The sequence below is a fragment of the Esox lucius genome, chromosome 15 (assembly GCF_011004845.1).
Source record: "Esox lucius isolate fEsoLuc1 chromosome 15, fEsoLuc1.pri, whole genome shotgun sequence".
Taxonomy (NCBI): domain Eukaryota; kingdom Metazoa; phylum Chordata; class Actinopteri; order Esociformes; family Esocidae; genus Esox; species Esox lucius.
In genome coordinates, this window is record NC_047583.1 from 23,910,210 (window position 1) to 23,916,439 (window position 6,230).

The window sequence follows — 6,230 nt, forward strand, 5'->3', positions numbered from 1 at the left end:
GCAATGAAACTATAACAAATAGGCTTAGGCAAGGTAAACCAGTGTCCACTGGAAACCCAAAGCAGGCTTTATGACACTGCACATACATTCAAGTGTTCTGAATCTCTACAAGCCATAAAGCAGGTGCCAATGAGATTGAGAGTAATAGAACATGTTAACCTTAATGAAGTTCACAGCAGTTTATTTTTGAACATCGAACCGTTTTTGAATAATGTATATTTTATTTCTTCCGTTTCCATGAGACTCAGTCGGTAGGCTAGTTGGTTTCCATCATGAAAAATGTATCAGTGACCGGACCAAATTATTCTTTAGTTATGTTGAAAGGTGCATCCTATCAACTTTTTGTTGCACTTGTTTTCATTGGGGCCCGTATATAAAAGAAGTGCACTATGGGGATCCCACTTGCAATGCATACTTGGTATTTGGCCACAAAAACCGCCACAACGGTTACACAATCACAGGCACTGCGCCAGGCTGTTTCTCTCCCGGTGCTGAGGGAGAGCTTGACCAATACGTGAGGGTGTTAACAGAATGGCTGGTTAGTAACTTTCACATATTTCTTTATTTAACAATAAAAAGTAAAGGAAAACCCTTGAGGGCTTAACTGGGGCTACGCAGATTTGTGACGTGGCTATAGCCCCACCTAGCCCCGGTGTAACTGTGCCTGCAATACCAGTGGTGTAAACATGGGCCAGTCTGCAGCTTATAACATTTAAAATAAAAATCTCTGTATTAAAACTACAAACCATATTTGCGCATGGGTTCGATACCCACTTGTAGAGTGTGGTAAACAGGAGTCCTAAACCAATGCTAAACAGCAGAGAATCGCAGTTCAATGCTATTTAGCTGTTACGAAAATACACCTGATACCCGTTTTCATAAGCGTGGGAATAACTGGGGTACGTACGGAAATAATAATCAATCAGTGCAGCCAGGCCTGATTTCAAGCAATACCTTGACACATGGTTTACGTTATGAATTAGTTAGACTACTCTATATTAATAGTCAACAGTCACACACAAATGTCACTTCAACCCGTGAATGGCAATCAGAGTAAGTTTAAGCTTTACCCATTTAACTGTTGGTCTGACGGCCAAAAACGATTTTTATATGCAACCTCACCTGTAAATCGACCCACCCAAACACATTTTTGCCCGCACACGTTCATTAAAAATAGCCCAATTGATCTAGAAAATACCCCATTTGGGCGTGGCCACAGGCGGTGGGGATGTATTCTGTACCTCAATAAAGGCGTGCCCACTGTGAAGCATCTTCAAATGTTAACCCTGGTTCCTTAGTTGTCTAAATCTACCTTTACGTGGTATCTGACAAACTTGTTTTAAGGTTCAGCTGCTACTGTTGTATTTGCATGTAGACTGGCCATTATTTGTTTTTCCTGTTCTATCCAAGTAATAGAGGCATTTTCATTCTGCAAAAACAAAATATATTTAGTTGTACCTGCATTTGTACAATATAAACTATTTGACAAAACATAAAACTCTCCCTATTTCGTAAAACAGCTAAATAGGGAGGCACCTACCAGAATTTTGCCAATACGAACTCTGCTTGACAAAAAGTTGAATATCTAGGCTACAGTACCCAATGGCATCAGTCGTTTTCTTGTGGTTCTTAAACATTTGCAAGTCTTAACTCTACCACCTAGTGGAAAAGATTATACAAGCACCCAAAGCCCATACTGGGAGAAAAAAAACATTCCCCTATGGGTGAATGTGTAACAATTATGTTATTTTCTGATGTACTTTACTAAGCCTATGTTTCCTGGACCTCAAGTAATCAAGTTTTTTTTTTGACCTAGCACTCACACACCTGATTCAAATTAAAGACTTGATGATAGGTTGATTAGTCAATCAAGTGGGTGAGTGCTCAGGCAAAAACAAAAACCCCTTGGGGTCCCCAGGAACAGGATTGGGGGAAAAATAACCACCAAGCTAGTCACTTCAAAATGTTGGGTAACTCCTTTATCCAAAGATTGTAATCATTTTATGCATTTCCACACAAAGAATTGATTGGTCTGGTCTAGTAGAAGTACAGAATATGATAGTCATAGATAAGAGCAGAGGACCCAAGCTACTGTATGTTTCTGTTTAATCTCTAGGTTGCGGGACTCATATATATTCATATAACCTGATAGAAATATAATGACTAGAATGGTCAAGCCTATGACTGGAACCAACAGTTAGATATTAGATAGAGATGACGTCCACAGATGTTAGGGTGATATCACTGTAAACGTCCAGTATGTTGATCGACGCGAGGTCATGAATGCGATGTTTGAAATCCATGATGTGAATGTTGTTCACTGCCACCTTAAACCCCATGTCAGTGCACATGATCTTCATCTGTAAAAACACCGGACCACAAAAGTATTAGGCAAAATATAGAGAGAATAAGATCTTGAAAGCCATTGTGCTTTCAAATCCCTGAATGACTGACAATATGTAAACAGGTAAATATATTACTCACCTCAAAAGGCTTGCCCTGAATAAATGGGAAGTGGGTGTTGTGTCTCTCCTCTTTGCCCCAGTGACCTCCTATCATACTGTTACACACAATCGTTTTCTTGCCCATTTCATCGAAGCGGGGGTTGACATGTAGGGCAATGTCATTTCCTTTGGACAAGTTCAATGTGATCCTACAGGAAGATAATAAGTGTTTGTTACTGATGCAAATAACATGACAGCTCAAGTGCCAATCTATTTGTCCCATCATGCCACTTCCTTGCCAGTCATTTTCACACTAAATAATTTGTTTGGCATGAGAATGAGCAATGGTGTTGGCACAAACAGATCTGGGCCCAGGCTAATAACATGGTGGTAAACCTAGGACTTTGTGATGTTTGCATCAATACTGCACTTAAATGGTAGTTTGGACTCAAGTCAGACAACAGAAGCATGTTTTGTGAGGAACTAGTGTTGTGCGAGCCCTCATAAGCCCAGGGAGGTTTCCATGGGGGTCTTTGAGATTGTGGCCATATTAACTGTACGTGGTTCTTATAATTTCCATTGTACTGAACGTCACAGGTATTTTGTCATTTACTCATCCATTGTCCTTACATGAGTGAAAATGTAATCAATAATGACACTTTTGGGATTACAGTATACATTCCCCTGTCCAAGAGGGCCCCCATTGATTTCAGTTTAACAGCAGCCTAGTTTTTTTTAACTACCCACATGTAATTATGCTTACATTTTCTGGTCAAACATCCATTAGTCTTTGTTCACCCAGCAAGCAGGGGTCATTCTAAAGACCAGTGGACCATTATACAACCTCCAGACATTCAAAGGGCCATCCTAGTGACAGTTGTTTTGTTTGCGGGGTAAATCCTGGAGGAGATACTCATGGATCACAAATTCTGAAGAACAAAAGGGCCAACCTGTCTTTGATTAGTCATTAGTGATTAGTCATTAGTTTCAGACTCAGAACTGGCCTGGTCACAGATCTGTTAGTGTTATCAACCCAACACATTATCATGTTAGACATTATTTGCAACAGAATTCACAATTTACCACAAACCCCGTAAACAATATTATGCAGTGAAAACTGACTTTTTGGCATTCGGGTTAACCATTCCGTGAATGGTGATGACCATCCTGTTGTAGCAGCCCCTAGGCAGGTGCTGTTTAAATGGGACACTCTGTTGGGGAAGGAAATAAAAGTATGATGAAAATAGTTAATAAAAACTACAACAAAAACAGTTACGTTTTATTATGATGGTCTTAAAGCAATATAAATTGTAGAAGTATCGATCTGTCACAAACACAACTATGAACCATACGTAGAAACATGCTCATGGTAGTCTCTAACCAGTGGTATTTGTTGTGGAGCAGTTGGTGGGGCAAGGCCCGGGCCAGGACCAAGACCAGGGTTTGGGCTTGGCCATCCAGGTGCAGTGGGTTGGCTGGGTTGTCCGGGCCATGTTGGCTGGCCAGGCTGACCCCCAGGTTGTCCAGGCCATGTTGGCTGGCCAGGCTGACCTACTCCTGGTTGTCCAGGCCACATTGGCTGGGAAGGGTTTGCTGGTTGTCCAGGCCATGTTGGCTGACCAGGCTGACCAACTCCTGGTTGTCCAGGCCACACTGGTTGGGAAGGATTTGCTGGTTGTCCAGGCCAGGTTGGCTGACCAGGCTGACCAACTCCTGGTTGTCCAGGCCACACTGGTTGGGAAGGATTTGGATATTGTCCAGGCCAAGCAGGTGGAGCACCCGGCTGTCCTGGCCATGTTGGCTGGTTAGGCGGCCCACTCTGTGGGTTGTTCTGGCTTGACAATTCTGGTCCACCCAGAGCATCAGCAAGCTACAGGAGAAAGATCATGGGGATGAGAGAGACATGGTTACTCCTGTGTACACATTGAATGCATCCACATTCCTCCTTTATTTTAGATGAATGGATAGTCTTTGCACCAAAATAATATGATAGATTATTAAGAAGATTTCCACTTACATCCATTTTATCTGAAAAAGATTAAGAGATTTTGATTAGAATAAATGTTTTGTAATTTATTTACAACTACAGTTTATTATAAACTATTGCAGTGGTATTAGGGCCTACAGGATAGTTTCACAATAACAGAAGGATGCAGAGACTAAATGGAAGGCATGACTTGATTTTGACTGAGTAGGCCAGGAGATGCTGCAATGAAGTAAGGCCTTATCCAAAATTGGACATTCGGGAGGAAAAACGCTGACTTGGGCCATCTGCCAGTACAGGTCGACTTACTCATGGAGACAGACCAGTCAAAACACGAATGTTACTCACCTGAATTCTAAAAACAAACACCACATGCATCCGGACCAGATTAATTAAGTAGTCAAGCCCAGGGAAGCGGCAGGCCACCCAAAAGGCAAAAAAAACTCAACAGCAATTGATTTATGGGCAGGAGGGACAAGCAAGAAGGGACTCTGGTCTGCATATTGACCAAACAAATTAAATGCTGCGCAATATTTTTATTCTTCAGAACTGGATGAAAGATTTAGGAAATTACAAAGGAATAAATAAAATCTGTGAATCTTCCAAAACAGAGATTTACAGGAATTTCGCAACCCTATACCCTCACCCCACCCATTTAGAATTTCTACATCTAGACCAGCACACATTAATAGCTTCAAAAGTAGACTAGTCAAGGTATTCATGTCAGTATACATTTGAACATTTGCATAGTTCCTAGACGTAACTAACAATTATAATGATCATAATTAGGAAAAAGAAGATTCCCCATTTCAGCTCTATTTACATTTGTAAATCTGCAAATCGTCGAGTAAAATTACAGAGACATGTTAAAACTGAGGAACTGCAATAAAAGCATGAAGAAAATATCGAACAAGAAATTACACAGGGCAACAGGTAGGCAGAGGATCGTTTGACGTGTCTAGAATGTCTGTCGTGCCTGGAGGAAACACGCAGTATATTACTGCAAAGAGAGTTTGTAAGAATAATCACAGCCTCGTGGAAAGTTAGGGATAATATGAATGGCAGGTCTGTATTTTCTGTAAAACCTCTAGTGTCCTGTTTTGCGCTTACACTGATTACATGAGCAAGCAATTATTCATTCAGATCTTTGATATGACATTGAAATGTAGCCTAGTTGTAGTGAATGTTGACATACTTTTGGAAAACAATATGGCAAAAAAAGTGTTTCCTGGTATAAGGAACGTCCTTTTTTGCTCTCCTACAAAGCAAGTAACCGTCAATGTGCCCATTCCTTGAAATCAATCGTATAGCAATGAACGCATGAATACATATAAACAGCTGCAAAAATACCCAACCAAATAAATTTATTGACGTACCTTGTGAATCACTATGATACTCAACCCTCGTTACAACTGCATAGGTAAGCTCCAGTTGACAGAGGGATGTGTGTCAGGGCGTTTATAGACTAACAATGTTTTCCCACAAGGCAACAGGTTATTTTTTTTTCCACCCCCTATTTCCTATTTCAGGAAACCACACCCAACGTTCCGAGCTTACAGGTAGCTTTTCTCCCTGTATGAAAAGTACACGGTCGTTCTTGAATTACAATTGGATTTTGGTATAGAATCTATGTGTTTTGATGATTTGGAAGGACTGTACACTTTAGCTGGTCTTTAAAAGGTTGTGGCCATCAAGGGGGCATCGATCAGAATGCAGACAAGATGTTCCCTTTAGATGATTTATTAGTATAAACGTTTCAACGGGCATTGGTGGGTGTGGTTTGGTAGTTGCACGCACACAAT

General features: G+C 40.9%; 1 long non-coding RNA gene across 1 annotated transcript; it reads right to left on the reverse strand.

The window, feature by feature from the left end:
• Positions 1-1,957: 1,957 nt before the first annotated feature.
• On the reverse strand, positions 1,958-5,904 carry LOC105024713. The gene is made up of 6 exons (XR_001198452.2): positions 5,805-5,904; positions 4,462-4,472; positions 3,826-4,314; positions 3,567-3,655; positions 2,485-2,653; positions 1,958-2,360 (listed from the first exon to the last, which is right to left on the reverse strand). It is a non-coding gene; the product is annotated as a galectin-3 (long non-coding RNA).
• Between the last annotated feature and the right edge of the window lie 326 nt (positions 5,905-6,230).